The sequence below is a fragment of the Channa argus genome, chromosome 16 (genome assembly GCF_033026475.1).
Source record: "Channa argus isolate prfri chromosome 16, Channa argus male v1.0, whole genome shotgun sequence".
NCBI classification, from domain to species: Eukaryota; Metazoa; Chordata; class Actinopteri; order Anabantiformes; family Channidae; genus Channa; species Channa argus.
Window position 1 is genome coordinate 21253682 of NC_090212.1, and position 16910 is coordinate 21270591.

Genomic DNA, 16910 nt, shown 5'->3' on the forward strand with positions numbered 1-16910 from the left:
GCAAGGCTATGTTTGTGAGGACACTTTGGCTGCTATGTCTCTATAGGGACAGAGGTACAGCCCCGTGTGTGTGGATGTCTTTCTGCTTTAAATGGCTAATCTGGATTTGATTAGTCCAGATGAGGCCCCCGGGGGCCCCTGCAGCAGTTTGACCACTGGAGACACGCACACACAGCAGCAGGAGCTCGGCCTTCTCTGTAGGCAGTTCACATTCTTCGTGCTCATGTGTTGGACAGAAATGTTCTACATTTGTATTAAATGTCTTTGTGTCCTCGAGCAAGGCACTACACCTCCTACAGCTGGAGTCTGATTGCTGTGAGCGCACTAGACATTTGTCTGATTTTGTAGGGGAAGGAATGAAATGCATGGCCAGATTAACCTCCTCACTTGGGCATGATTTTCTCATTGGGCCCCTATTGACTGTACATGGTATTTAACAAATCAACCAGTGCTCCAGAGCTGAAACGATTAGTTGATTAACTGAAAAGTTGATTTAGTAGCAACTACTAGAAATCTCACAAACTGTTTGATCCTTTTTTTTTTAGCAGAAATCCACTGGTTCCAGCTTCTGAAAAATGCATATCTTCTACTCTTCCATGACAGAAAATTCCGATTTGCTCAAGCTTCAGGAAACAGCGGCGGACAGGTTATCGTTTAACACAATCATTACATGAAAAAAAATATTTGTTGTTTCTCCCATCATAGAATAATTTGGCCTTCAAAGAAAAAAAAAATTATAAAACAACTTTACAACTAATTAGCAGGACTGTAAAGATGGAGAAGTGGAGCAGCTGTGGTTAGTTCACGTGTCTGCACTAACAGTGGGACATTCAAGCGTCTGTCATGAAGTCAACCCTGTCTCCTAAAAATGATGTTTCTATACTACAGAACTCCGACTGCAAACGTATTGATGTTGAACACATTAAATAATAAAATATGTTTTCAGCTGACTGGGATGTTATCACACCATCAATCAGTTTATACTAATGTTTCAGTAGATGAGCTTCTACCTCCCAGTAGGATCAGTAGTACTAGTGCACAATGGAGCACCAGGCTGTTGTTGTCATGGTTACAAAATAATTTGTTTTGGATGCTAAAAAAACGTTTATTAGGTTTATTCAAAATCACAAAAGTTACCTGTACGGTGGGGACGACTTCAGGTGTCCATAATGTTTTCGTGGACATTTGGACTCTTTGGTTTTGAACCCAGATCAACATTTGTCAAAAAACAGTCATAGCATAATGAACCTGCAGGTAAATATTAATAATTGTGTTCTAAATGACTGTGACATGTCATGGGACATTTTTCTGAATCAAACTGAAGAAAATCTCTCTGCTCTTTTTGTTAATTAAAAGACCGAGTGTGGAGCTGGAGGATCAGGTTAAAAAACCCCAAAGTCAAATTGATTAATGGATAATAACTCATCCACGGTCAATAAGCAATAAGCAACAAAAATAGTACTGATGGATTTACAACACAATCTAAAGGATCAAAATTAACAAAAAAAAAAAGACTCAAAAAAAGTATATGTTACAATGGTAGACTGCTGTGTATCTATTATAAAACAGAATCTATTCATTGATTATTTTATTAATATTCAGAATCTGTAAATGTTTGAAAATAAATTTAATGGGGTCAAAAGTAAAATATTAAAATGTTCTTTTTACCACAACGGTCATGGACATCAGTGTATATAAATATAGTTAAACTACCAGGAAGTGGGACCTTAACATTAAAATAGAACTAAATAGTTTTATAATGGTCAAAGTATTTTTACCACACCATAAAAATGCAACATTACAATAAAGTACTTGGAAACGAAATGTAATTAAAATAACTAAAGCAGCATAAAATATTCAAATAAAGTACAACAACAGTACTTTAAAATAGTTACTTTCTGCCACTGAAGATACAGTACTTAAGATACTGTCACTAAATGTTGTGTTAGTACTTAAGATAAAGTATTTAAATACAAGCGAACTATTAGGAAGTGGGATTTTACAGTGTAAATGAAGCCTGTGTGTATGTTCTGGGAGGGGTGGTGGTGTGTTCATGTGAACAAGCAAGAAAACACTCGACGGGTCGTGAATAATTGTTTTAATGAGTGTGTAAAAGCAGGCGGCTCGGCGAGGGCCTGTCGGGTTAAACAAACTCACCAAATCCGATTGTCAAAGTGCAAAGTGGTGTCGTTTCAATTTGCCCCCCCGTCCTTCCTCCGTCCTTCCTTCCTCGTCTTTGAGCCTCCTGCCCCTCCCTCGCTTGGTTCATTCCTGCCAATTACAAGACATAATAATATTTTCTTAAACCTGGTGTGATCTTTGGTTTTGTGGTTTTAAAAAGCCCGCTGGTCTCGGTGCGCTCCGCTGCTCTTCGTCAATGGAGCGTCAACAGCGACGAATCAATGGAGAGCACTTCCTTTTTATCTGCTCACAGCAGCATCTCGTCTTTTTAGAGGACGCCTTTATCTCCACACACCGTCGGTTCCTCCTTATAAACCAGCTTTTATAATTGTACCTGTCAAAAAATGTAATCTGCAAAGCTAAATGTAGTCACTTTGACGTAAATGTAACTTTGGAGCGATGTCAGGACTTGTTGTGACAGGAAGTAACGAGTTCAATAAGTTGCCAAACTTATAAAGGTTAAACTCTACTATTTTTACACAAGTTCTCCATGTTCTTTGTTAAGTTTGACTAAAGAGCTCCCACCTCATCTCAGAAGCTGTGTTTTTTCAATTTGACCCTAAGAACACAGAGTTGAACTGCAGAAAATCTGCGATGATGATGACAGAGACGGGACAAAAGTTGTTGGTATTGGCTGCTCAAAATTACGGGTTCAGCTTTTGTCAAGGTCCTCGTTTTGTCAGGATCAGTCAGCTGCGTATTTACTTCAGGAAATAACTTTGTCAAAGCGCTGCCGCGTTTTGTGTTCTAATATTAGAAAGTGGATATTTTAGCTGCTAAATGAACTAACCTGAACCAAAAGGTTCAGACCAAACTGCCGACCTCAACGTCTGTGGCCACAGGATGCACGTTTCTAGTTTACTACACGGAAATGTTCCTTTTACAGCAGACACAGAAGAGAACGTTTGCTCTTTATCTAACGAGTATTTTTAAATATGACTAAAGAAAAATGTTCCCAGTGGATGTGTCGTGTTCAAGGACCCACAGATGTGATGCACCTCAGGTCTGGGACCCCAGTCTCCTTTAACCAGCTCGCAGACCTGAGGGGCGCTAGAGTTGGGGTCTGCAGTTGGACCCATTTGAAACCAGCAGTTTTCAATCTGAGCAATTAGCGAATAACATTCACCCGTTTAACTGCTTCCTAACGAAGGAACCAGGAATGAAGATGAGGGAGAAATACTGAGTGCAACTGCAATTTGGTCAGCGAACTGCTCACATTTTACATAAAACCAATCAATGATGGATGAGGCCAGATTGTCAGATGTTTCCATCAGTCTTCAGTGGAAACTGCAGGTTTTGTGTTTACAGTGAACCTAATTTCTGTCCGACGGCAAAGTGATGCCAATAAAGTGACCACACAGGAGACTCTACAGCAGATTAGTATCAAAACGGAAAAATCGGGCCGAGGATCGGCAGCAAACGGGTCGATTGATGTGACACAGGAACCAGGAGCAGATAGAACGAGGTGCTGTAGAAATCTGTCAGCACACACCAGCAGCCGCTGTCTGCTTTCTACTGGCGGACTGTGTGTGTTTGGTCTGTATCTGTGTTGGTGCTGTGTTTGCCGACTGCAGGGCTCAACAAGGCCTGGTGTGTGTGCATTTTAAGATGGGCTCCGTGTCCTGTCACCAATATGTTGGAGCCCAGAAAACAAGCAAACTGTTTTAGCTGCTAAACAAACACCCACTGCAGAGTTTTACGATACATTCTGTGGCGGAGGGACGACACGGGCCATTTTTGTAGTGTGGAAATACTTAACAGCCTGCTATTACTGAAGTGTAGAATCTGCAAAAACGTGAGTGAATAGAAAAGAGCCTCTAAATGTACAAAGACACAAACATTAGGTGAATTTAACGTAATATTTGTTGGCATTTTCTGCTTGTGAACTTTGACATGACAGATGTGAAAACAACAATTACACGTCAAATATGAAGCTTTTCTCAGAGAATTTCTCATTCTGTAAGTTTGTACATTTCCACATGTAAAATGTAAGGATGACAAATTTCAAATATGAATATATTTGTTCCTGTTCTTTTCAATAAAACATAAAAAAATATGTTTTTACAAAAGTGAAAACGTAAATTACACGTGCCTTGCTCTTAAATAAGAAATTCTGCACTGTCAAACTGTTAAACATCTGCAGAAATATTTCGACATGGAAATGTCGAGTTTTTAAATTAAATTCCGCACTGTCAGACTGAGTACTGTGACTGGATTATTGTCTTAGTAATACCAATTTACATATTTCACTCTTTAAAATACACTTTCTTCACAAAAAGCAGAAAACTCAACTTTACCAATAAAAATTTATATTTGATACGTAGGTATGTGTGATTTTCCCATATTCCACATTTGAAAGTTTAATACAAAAAAACACATAAAAACTATCTCAATTGTAATAGAACATGGTTTTTACGACATTTCTCAATTTCTTCATCATCACATTGTCAGATATCTGCTGCTAATATTTTGTTCATCCGGAGCCAGTTGAGCGCTAAAATTTAATCCAAACTATTTGTCATAATGACACAACGACAATGGGAAATTAGGCACAGACAGACACTTAGTAGCAAATATGAGTAGAAGTTGTGAAGGGCAATGTGCTCAGTCCAGCAGCTGATTTATTTATTTTTATCTGATTTGTATGATGTAAGCCACATCTACAACAATAATTAAACTATTAGTAAAGTAAAAGTAAACTCCTCTTGGAGTTTGTCGTGCTGCAGCTGATGATCTGTCACACTGACCAGATAATAATATTGTGTCAGCAGTGACAGCGTAAATATAAAGGAGGTAAACTCTGAGCTGCAGCTGCTGCTCATCATGAAAAACCCGACCAACGGAGGACAGCAGCAATTACACATTCTCTCCTCATTTTATCCGGTAAACTCCTTCACTGTCAATGCAAACAGCAGGTAAACACATTTTCAGCAGCTCACTGACCCTGCAGGTGGGCACAACATTTTATTAAAGGGCAGTTTCTCTTTCCTTTTTGTCTTTGCTGCTTTTTCTTTTTGTCAATCCAGTCCTGGTGTTGACAGCAAAGAAAAGAATGGAGAAGAGAAAAGAGAAAGTAGGTGGTCACGCCACATGTTTTTACTTTCACAATTCATAGAATGTTAACAGTGCGAAAGCATCATTAATAGAATAAATAATAATGTGCACAACATGTGCTGTGTGTCACTATTACTGTCTTTAGTGTCAAATAATTGTAATTTCTTTTTTCTTACACAAAGTGAACCTATATTTGGGTTTTTATTGCAGGTAATTAAGCTACACAACAAGGAAAGAATTGATCCAGAGAAACATAAAACGTGTAAAGAGGAAGATCAAGTGAGGCAGCTTAAGGCAGATGTTTCCAACCCTAATGGATGAATAAAAACTTGAGATTTTCCCTTTCAGACAAGCAGTTACCTAAAATAAAGGTGACCGATGCAACAAGAGCCACAGGCCTGGGCAGACTGTGCTGTGTTTGTTTGTTTGATTAATTGGAGCAGTGACCTGCAGGGAGCATGAAAAACACAACAACAAGCTGCTTGTTAGAGGCAGGCTGATATTACAGTGGAAAATTAATATGTGTATTTACACCACAGTATCAAAGTGCCCCACATTCAGGAAAGCAGGATGGAGGAATTTTAATAAGTCAATAAATAAAATCCCTGCAAAGTTTTATTAATTGCACAATCATACGCTAACAACACAATGAAAACACCAGTGAATCATGCTGACATAATCTATGATGCTGATCTCAAATATAAAGAAAAATACATTCTTAACAGCGCATGATCTCAAACCTTAAGCCTTTAGCAAATAATACATTTTCTGCATACATTTAAATATTTATACTAAAATGGTAATATTGTAGTTTTACTGTTCTAAGTTAATTGTTCTCACAGGCATTTAGCACTAAACTAGCTACAATATTGCTAGAATCCAAATACATGTTATGATTTATGACATGTCAATATCTACTGTCTGTCACTGCAGTCATAACTAATTTAATGTTCTGGATGGACATAATATACCACTTCTTTTTTATTTATATACACATATTATTTTTTTGTCCTTTCGGCTTGGAGTTCAGGTTTCACCACAGCGGATTTTGTTCCGCATGTTGATTTGGCACAGCCCTTCATGACGCAACCCTCCCCAATTTCTACCGGGGTTGGGACCGGCGCTGCACGGCTGGGGGGGGAACGGGCTGCTAAGGGTTCAGTCTCTCGCCGGGAATGGGAATCGAACCACTGGTCCGTGGACGACCGCCTCAACAACTGGGCTACTGCCAACCCCATACAATATCTTTAATGAGTTCTGGTCAGGTTTTATATATAATTTTAACATGTAAACAACATATTTTTTATATGGGTTAAAGGACAATAGGCCAATTTTTTAATATGCTAATTATTACTTCCAACTGTGTTTGCTGCCATTAGCCAAACAATTAGAAAACACCACCTTCTTTTGCTGAAAGCCACAACACAAAAAGTAAAAATATAGAATTAGATCATCCATAATCTGGTTCACATTAACCTAGATATGCTTTGATTCCATGCCTGCAAGACTGGTATCATGAGTTTATCTAAAACCAGGCCTGGTTTGAAAGAAATGTCAGTGACTGCTGAAAAAACACTGCAAAACATGCAGCACATGCTGGATTTGATTATGCAATCTTATACTAAGCTTCTTCTTCCTGATACGTGACATTTTCTTGATTAACTGGTTGTGATGGAACAATCATGGCGACAGTTGCTGAGTCTGAACTTCTCTGCTGTCTATTTTCCCTTTCTTCCTCTCTCTGGGGGTGGAGAAACGGGGAGGGAGGTGATGGGTGGTGGTTTGCTGCCCTCAATATGTTGTGATGGAAGACTTGGTTCTCCAGAAGGAGCGTCCGCCTGGCCAGACAGGAACCATCATTGATCTGTTTGGCATCAGGCGTCTCCACAGCTCAGAGTGCTGCTGGTGGATCCACAGAGAGTCGGGCTGTGTTCGCACTGCAGCTGACAACACACTGAGGCTGCTTCTTTCTGCTCCACGTGCCCACATTTGATGTTTGTCTGCTCAGTGTCAACTGCAAAAAGTTGCACAGAGCAGGGATGTGATGAGTACAGAGCACGGATTACTGAACAGGCCGAATGGGCTCCAGCCCCAAGGTTTGAAGTGACTATTAGTATACATATGTTTTTGGAAAGTCACTCTAACAATTGCAGAGAGACACAAAATGACCAGTAAGTCTGTATTTATATGGGTGGCTCACAGGGTTTTACTGCGTTTCAGTGCAGGCTGGAGCATCTTTTCACAGCCTGAGCTGTCTCAGTTTAAAAAGACTTCCACAGACAACTTTCCATTACTCTCAGCTACACCTGCACCAGGACACGCTGCTCCATATGCATTCTGTCATCTGCACCCTGTCTACAGACATTTGCCCTGCACTGGTGCAAAATGTTTACTCATAGAAATCATTGTTCTCTGGGTTAAATCAGTTTCCCCTAGTCATAACAGGTTTCATGTTTAAATACCTAATACTAAATCAGAGACTGGAGAACAACAGCCAAAAAGCTGACAACGTGTGATAAGAGAGCAAATTATAAGCTGGTTACTTATGTGCATGTGAATGCAGTCAGAAATGCAAATCACTACAAGTGGGGTCGAGGCAACTAGAAATAGTTGCAGTAATAGCAGTGAGATTCAAAGAGCTAACGAATGAAAAGATCGAGGCTGATGTTAAAGATGGTAACTACCGTCTAAGAGTCCAAAATTACCTCCAATAGACACAAAATGACACCTAATTGGAACCAAATGACCACAGACATGCACAAACAAAAGACACAAAATGGCAGACCATAAGTTGTGCAGACTGATTCGTTTTACATCAGGTAAAAGATGTTAGATGAAGGTGATGTAACTGTCGGAAGCCATAGGCTTTTAAATACACCAATGTAGTAGATTGTATCCACGTGCAACAATAAGTTATACAATCTTCCGAAACTGTGGACAATCAGTGACCAGTGATACACAGTGCAGCGATCGGAGATGCAGTAGCTGCAGGTTGTGCAGAGAGCCCATCGTGACCCCTGTCCACCTTAACATGTCGTGGCTGATCGGTGTAATTTAAGTTGTTAACCTGCGGGAAACAACTTTTTCCACACGTGGCTTCCAAACAAATGTCTGGTATTGTGATGACGTTTGGTGTCCATTGGTAACGATGAAAAAAACCAATGATGGACTCACTGAGGCTGCACAGTCCCACAGCTTTCACCTACTGAATGCACTAACTGTCCTGTTTCAGAGGCCAGAGTGCAGACAGGTGAGCCCTGCAGTGATCACGCTTGTTGTGTTAGAGTTGCTGTCTGATTGCTAGAAAGCATCTGGAGACTTTAGGTGAGAAGATATTCTCGGGACTCAACACGAAGTGCCATTTTAAAGGAGCGTAAAAGCTTCTTATGTGTATAGTCATAAGCAGTCAAAGCCAGACATGTCAAAGCTGAGCAGAAAAGTAAAGAAACTCCAGAGCCTCCAGAGGTCATGTGGAGATTTCTGTGGTTCATGTGTCAAACACAAACTCTTGTAGTTATAATACAAAAGTGTTCTCAAGAACAAAAATCTGGCAGTGTGTGGTCTGACAAATCGCTTTTTGAGGGCTGGACATGAAACGTTTGGGACGTGTTGTCTGGGTTGAACAAAAACTGCACAAAGAAAAAAAAACAAAAAACGAAGTTTGGCGAGTACTGTTGTTATCGAAAGATAAATTACAAGAGAGACTGAAAAAATGAGTTGTGGTATCAATTTTATCAGGCTAGAACATCCAGAGATGTCTAATATACATGTGCCTTTAAAACGTGTCGCAATATTACAACATCAAATGAAAATTACCACTAACAGACACAAAGCAATCAGAGAAAGACACATAACAACCACAAAGAAGAATCGAAATCATAACAAAGGCCAACAAAGACAGAATATCACCGCACAGAAGCAAACGTGCCAATGAAGTAACAGAATGACTTAACTGAAAAAAAGTATCACATTCGGTGAATACCTGCCTCCCAAACCCCGACTGTCCTGTATGAAGTCCCGGTTTGGTCCGTGTCTGAGCGCACACGACCATGTTTCACCCCTGCACACCGCCCACCCGGCTCAGGCCTGCAGGAGGCTTGGATTTACCAACCATTAAGCTATCAAGTGCTTTTGTTTGAAAAATATTTCTGTGGGCCTTTTTCCTAATTGCCTGTCAAAATCGACTTAACCATCGTCCGCGTGCAGAAAGGAGACCTGCATACGCTGTTCATTAATTCATACGAGCTCTATTCAGAGTGGGTTTGAGTTTCACAACCTGCGGATAAAACAAGCCAACTTGTTCACATGAGCACTGAAGGATTTAAAGAGAAAAAAAATCTGCTGTTTTAAAATCACAATCGACACGACAGGTGATTTATTTTATTATTTATACACTGCGTCAATCCAGCGCTTAAGGAAACAGCTCATCATTGCTACGTCTACTATACAAGAACAGTCAAAATAGAAAGAATTGGTGTAAATGTTGAGTTTTATCTATATTCTTATTCACTTGTGTCCACATATTTACAGCTGCACTGCTTTTCTGGATTATTCACATTTTCCCCACTTGACTGACTTAAAAAAAACAACATTATATAACACAGAAGTTATTTAGCACTGGTGAAATTTATTTTTAGATTGCTTATCTGTAAGACTGCAAATAAACATTCAATATGAATTTTGTTTAGGTGATTTGAATCTGTATTTGAATGTCTCAAAATATATCGAAGTTTTAGGTATTTTCGGTCTGTAAGAGAACTCAGGAGTGTTTCTCCAAAAATGGTTATGAACCATCATTTTGATATCACACTGTTGCTGCTACTGAAATGGCCTAGATTAGCTCACTAGCTACATTTGCATTCAGCGTCTACTGTAGGTCGTTATACTTAACATACACGTGCAGCCATTACGGGGAGAGCGTAACTAACTAAAATGTCTCGTGTTTTTCCCACTGGGCTGCTTGCAACAATGGTTTAAATGCAACGAACGCAGCATTGAAGTATCTATTAATGCTGCTAAAGGTCAATAACTAGCTAACTACCTAAAGATTAGAATGTAGCCAGAATACTAAGACTGATATAGAAATTCTAAAGGCCATCACAAAGCTGAAGCTATAGTTAGATGAAGATATATTTAGTAGCTATATGTTAGAAAATAATATTTGAAATAACCAAAAGATCATATAAAAAATATTGAAATTGCTAACACCACCAGTTTTTAGGATAAAAGTAGTTTGACATTGATGTTACTAAAGTACTAATGTATTTAAAGAACACCATGTACTGTAGCTAAAGTAAACCAGAGAATCATAAGATATTATGCAACCAAAGCTAGATGTGACCAAGTAGCTAAGGCTACTAAAAGCTAAAATAGCTAAAGACCCGAGGACTTACCCCTTATTGTACAAGTAGTGACGGCTAAAGCTAATGTAGCTCAAGGACGCTAAAGATAGCCAAAGCTAAAAGTAGCTAAGGTACTAAGCTAAAACACATTTCCAACAATAATTGGCTAATAAACAGCTGTAGTTTGGCAGGTTTCTGCTCCAGTTAACCGGAGCTGAAACAGGAAGCCGGGCATAGTATCAGTGTCACTCTGCCTGGAGTGGCTCTGTTCAGCCGGCCCCTGTGCTCTGACACACTGGGACCGGTGCCAGCGCTGGAGGACATTCTGGTTTTAGCAGCTGGAAGATGTCCCGACAAGTATGTGCAGCAGCAGAGAAAAAAAAGAAGAAAAAAAAGGCAGACATGGAGTTTTTGAAAAAGGAAGTAACAGAGATGCTTTTTTTAATTTATGGTCATACGAGTAGAAAATCGAATAGTGTTCAGTAGAACATACATGTTTACTGGCAGAGTAAATGCATTTCTGGGAATATGACTAATTGCTGGTGCATGTAAACACGTTTATCAGCTTCTATTGGTGCTTCAGATGTTCATCAGTCATTGAATTAAGCCACAGCAGAATGGCTCCTACCTGGCCTCTTCACACAAGAAGACCTCCAAAAACACTAATGATCAAGATTATAGTTGCCTTTTCGTGAAGCATATATTTAAAACATTGCAGCGTCATCTATGTTAATTTTTCACATACTTACATACAATCAGATTTTGCAAATGAGTTTTTGCAGCTTTTTCTGGTTTATATCACTGAAAAGTTTGTTGGCTGGACTAAGCAAGACTCAGTCGCTAACGTTTCATTGTTTTCTATATTAAATGATTATTTGGTTAATGCAGAATTTTATTTTAGTTGCAGCTTCTACAGCTCAGATTTATGCCGTATTAATATTGTAGTCTGAGCACAATAACAGTGACTTTACGTAATTGATTCTCATGAAGACAAATTAGATCACTATCAGCAGAGAAGCCTCTAACGTGTTAGAGCGGAAATGTCATTTGTCAAACACATCATACACGCACACACACCTGCAGCAGGTTACAGAGCAGTGTGGTTCTGTGTTAATTAGGTGGAAATGAGGTGACTAATTATCAAAACCTGCTCTACCTCTCACTTACTGTTCACATTTACTGCTCTCACCCAAAGCCCTGACTCCCCTCTTCCTCACCCCCTCGTCCCAGAAAGACGGCCTCGTGTCAGGGATTATCTTCAGAAAAAAACATGCTTGATTCAATATGAGAGGGAAGAAATACAGGTGTGGTAATTTATTCACTTTAAAAAAATTTTTTTTTTAGCTATAAAAGGTAAAGAGTGTAAAACATTAAGTTTTACTCTGTTATCACTGTGATAGTCGTCCTCTGTGTCAAATAGGTGTTATGTCAAAGTCTACATCTGTTTCATTTTTTTTTTTTTTTATGTGAAAACCTTTCTAAAAAGTGGTTCATTTTGTTATTGGCACATTTTCCCAACAGTCAGACTATTTATCGGCATCTACACAGACTGATTAGGGTTTTAGTTTCACTTTCCCACTACCTTCTGTAGCAGACAGGGGAAAATCATTAAAATCCATGAACCAATGACCAAAGGCAGTGCAGAGTTGTTCCCTCTGAGCCTACATGAAAACTATTTTTGGTCCTGTTCTGCGGTCAGTCGGCCCGGTGAAGGCAGTTTGTTGGGCCTGCGTCCACTGGCAGCAGAGTCACTGAAAGAAAAATGGAGTCTATGTGGGTCAAACCAATTGAGTCCTTCAGTCGTGCGTTAATCAGGATTCCCAATAAGATGGTGAGCAGACACACACCTGCCTGATATCAGCCAGTTCCCAATTGTATTGTTAACATGCTGATGTTATCATGACCAGAGGAGCCGGGGATCGAACCAACAGCCCTGGGGTTGGTGGATGACTGCCCCACCTCCTGCACCACAGTCGCCACATAGGTAAATCCTATGATGCACCTTTGCTTGCTGGTGGTCAGAAGCGACCACAGTTTGCAAATATCAGGCAAGTGCTGTGGTTGCTACTTGAGAACTAGTTTTTGCGCATTGACAAGATTATTGTTTTTTTTATTCGGACAGATTCTGGAAGTACCTTCAGAGTCGGGATGAGTGTGAAAGAATTTCCCAGATTGGAAAAGTTTCCCGATAATTGATATTTTTGGTGATGTCTGTGACTTGAATTTAAGGTAATGCAGGAACAGTCTTCCTGTAGTTCCTGAGTTTTCCTTTTGTAAATCCCCTGAATGAACACAACCTCCTGCTTTGATACAGGTTTGTAATTTGCTGCCCTGTCTGTCCCTCAGTAAATATGAAGAGCATTTGATGACATTTCAGAAATCCTCTTCTGTCATGAGACGGTTTCATCTTTAATCTCTGGGTCAACATGATCATCGCATCATGTTTGCAGCGTATTATCCGCGTCTGTTGTTCCACTTGCTCTATTTTCATACTGTTTATTGTTGTTTGTACATGCAGTGTTATCTTCAACACTCTGTTTGCTCTGTTCTCAGGTTTTATCAGTATCCAGTTTACTGCTGCTGCTGCTGCTGGGTCATCCCACTTTCCCCTCAGGGATCATAAAACTTTTATCTAATCTCATTTGAATTCTGCTTTTTTGGACAGAGATGTTCTCTTTTCTCCATTACACTCTTCTTCTTCTTCAGCCTCCTCTGCTTCCCTTCCTCCCTTCCTGCCTGTCTGTCAGCCGACGGAGAGGCGACAGCAAGTCTCCACGCTGTAAACCGATCTGCCTTGGAGAGAGCGCGAGGCAGAGCGGGAGAGGATTCCTGATATGGATCTACCTCAGAAACTTAGCCAAACAAAGCCTCACCTGTTTTCACCGCCCTGCCTCGTTCCTCCTCCACCACCGCTGCTGCTGCTGCATGAGCAGGCTCTGAAAACTCCACTTTGTCATTTTGTGCATTTTCCTCTGGTTTTGTTTCCTTCAGGGATTGTGGAAGCTTTGATACACAGAAATACCTGTTAGTAGTTGTCGATCCCTTTCCAAAATACCTCCACACACCCTCCTCCTCCTGGTCTCACCGGAAAAGATAATTACCCCATTTACCCTCCTCCCCCTTCAGCATTTTGGGTGTCCCAAATCAGGGCCCCCGGGGCAGATCCCAGACATAAAAGTTAGCATTGAGGAGCCGAGTGTCCGATATCAGTTAATGTGAGATACAACTAATTAGTCCATTATCGGGCCCCCGCTCTCACCGGCTCATAAATTGGAGCCACTCAAAGGTCGTTTATTATTTATCAGAGTGGGTGGGTGGGTGGGTGGGGGGGGGGGGGTGGGGGGGGGGGGTGGGGGGGGGGGGGGGGGGGTTGAGGCTAGAGGGGAGAAGAGGATAGAGGAAGGAGGGGATTTCTGCTGCTGCTTCAGTTTGCTTGTTCAACATATCAAGATTAGTTTCGACTACCCTGTTGGATGACTGAACACACACACACACACACACACACACACACACACACGAGAGGCTGTCACTGATTTCTTTAAACAGAATAAACTAAGAGCAACAGCTCAGTTTGTCTCAGAGTAGAAACTTCAACTGCAGAGTTCAGTGGGAGTTCAGTGTAAACATGTTATTAATGAATTATTAATGTGTTATAAATGTTGTATTGCCCGCTTGTTCCAGGATTATGCGTCTGCTCCGTTGTTAGAAAACAAACAACTCCACGCTGAGGAGGGATCATTCCCATAGCCGGTAACAATGGTGGCCTCAAAGTAGCATTACCACAGTAAAAAAGTACAAAGTACTCAGTGACAAATGAAATCCCCGTACTTAGGTTTCCTCACTGCAGACGCGTCACCACAAAGTGAAGCTCTCATGCAGAATGATACTTTTAAGCATTTTACTTTTATATATTGTTGTATTATTAACATGGACGTGCAACTTTACACACTTTTTCCATGAGATGAATGGAACAGGTGCAGACATTTCAGGAAGTTACTGTAGTTGTGGCAGCTTATAACCATTATCCAACTGTTGAAGCAGCAGCAGTACCACACAACCCATGGAGGTAATTAAGGTGGTCTACTTTATAACACCTGACTGCTGGAGCATGTGTCAAATACTCAGAGGCAAAGCTTAGTCAAATCTTACATGACACACAGTTTTACGTTCAGTTTGACCTTCCACAATATTGTTAGCTGTCTATTGCAAATTAACATAAATGTCCACTTGCGTCACATATGTTGTGACATATGTCACCTGATCACACCTGATTGAGAACATCTTTATCTATACATTTTATATTTCCATTTTTCATCTTCTCATGGTCCAGGTATTCACTATAAACAGGTACACTGACACACACCTACTTCCTTAATATAGTAACCACGTGCACCACATCGTGATACAATCTCTACAGTTGAACACCAGTCTCCTGTGGGAAAGTCCTGTCTCTTGTTGTACCATCCCCCACCCCGTCCACCTTCCTATGAGAACTTTTTCCTTCATATTTTACACACCATTGATTTAGGCGTCAAATATTGAAGCGTCTGGGTTTCTACTTAACTACACTTGGAACTCAGAGCGTCAATCAATGACATGGACGGGTACCTTAAGTATTTAATACAGAAAGGACTGGACAAGGCAACGGTTATTGATGGCTCAGGAATGAGGACGGTTGAACTTGGCCATAGGTGTGTATGTCTTTATGTGTCAGCCCTGAGACAGTCTTGTAACCTGTCCATGGTTTACCCTACCATTTTCCCAATAACAGCTCGATTTGGCTCCAGCACCACTGTGACGCTCGAGATATGGCCCATTACTTTTATTCACTAGGAGGAAACCAAGTGTGAAAAACAGTTACCTTTACTACATCGTGTGCGGAGTACTACACGGCTCTGTACTAGATCCTCTGACCTTTTAAAATTGTGCTATTAACGGACTAAGTGCCATTTTCCATCTGTATATAAAAGCTTTTTATTTGTTATTACGCAGCCAACTAAACTCAATACAAGACAGACATTGTCTGTTAAAACTCTAAAATGTTTTGGCCTTGACCCCTGTGAAGTCTTTTTGTCTGAGTCACAAACTTTAAAAGTGAGGATTCTACTTCCTGACTTCTGCAGGCTTGTGTTCATCACGGGGAGCTGCAGCTTCTTGTGTGAAAAGAAAAAAAGTTGGAAATGTGTCTTTTATTCCTCAGTGATTCTGTCACACAAGGCATCAGGGCGTCCTCACACAAACATTGACAGCAGTTTGCGTCCTAACTCCCATCTGTCTGGGACAATTATTCCTGTTTTCAGCCATGTCTCAAACAGCAGGTCTGTATTTTAGTCAGAGCAGGTATCACACTGCTGGGATTGTGTTACACAGCTGAGAGATTTATTGCTCAGCGAGGGAACGTGTCGTACTGCCATTGGTATCGACTTCTGCAGCTTTTCATCTGGGTGAGAAGTACAGGGAGAGAGGGGATCCAGGGAGGCGTTGTGGAGGCTGGGAGAAGGGAGCGGGAAGTAGGAAGCCTCACCATTCTGGTTGAAAATAAAATATCTGGAGGTTCCAGATTTTGAAAGGAAAGATTTTCTTCCCCACAATGGAGTGAAAAAAAGAGTATAGATTTAGCAGGCTCTTCCTCTACATCTTATGTTGGGTTGCATATGGTGTCTCATGATGGAAATGTGAAAACATCCAGTGAGTGGATGAAACAGTTACTCGGCTGTACCAGTAATAAAAATGTGAGGATAAGTTTTAAAGATAATATTCCTCCTGATGATGCACAGTGAAAACAAACGAGCACAGAGACACATAATGGCCACAAAATGACTACATTTTCCACAGAGATGCAAAATGACCCCACGGGCAGACAACAATTCTGACCCATGTCCCTGGTTCCCTCAGAGCAGATGAAATGTTTCCGAATAAAAATTTGGGTTATTTAAAAGAACATCCGACAGCTTGTTCCCTTGAAATAAACGCCAATGTTTAATTAAAGTTATTCACTTTTAAAGTCAAGGTTTCTCCAAACTCTTGAATTATCTGAAAAACAGAAACAGGAACTAAGAGAAAATGGGTTTAAACAACTGTTTTGTGGTATTTAATTACAGCCGGTTATTAAAGTGAGCACTCTTCTGAAGATGTTAACAGATAAAATAACTCTCAAACAGAGCACAAATTAAACTGATCTTTTAATTTTAAAGAGCTTTTAGGTCTGATTTATGGAGGCTGATAAAAGCCATCAGAATATATGGGTTAACATTAAAATATATATCATACAATTCCAGTATTTGAATGCGAAGAAAAACACATCCAATCAGTCCATTAGTTTGATCACAAAAT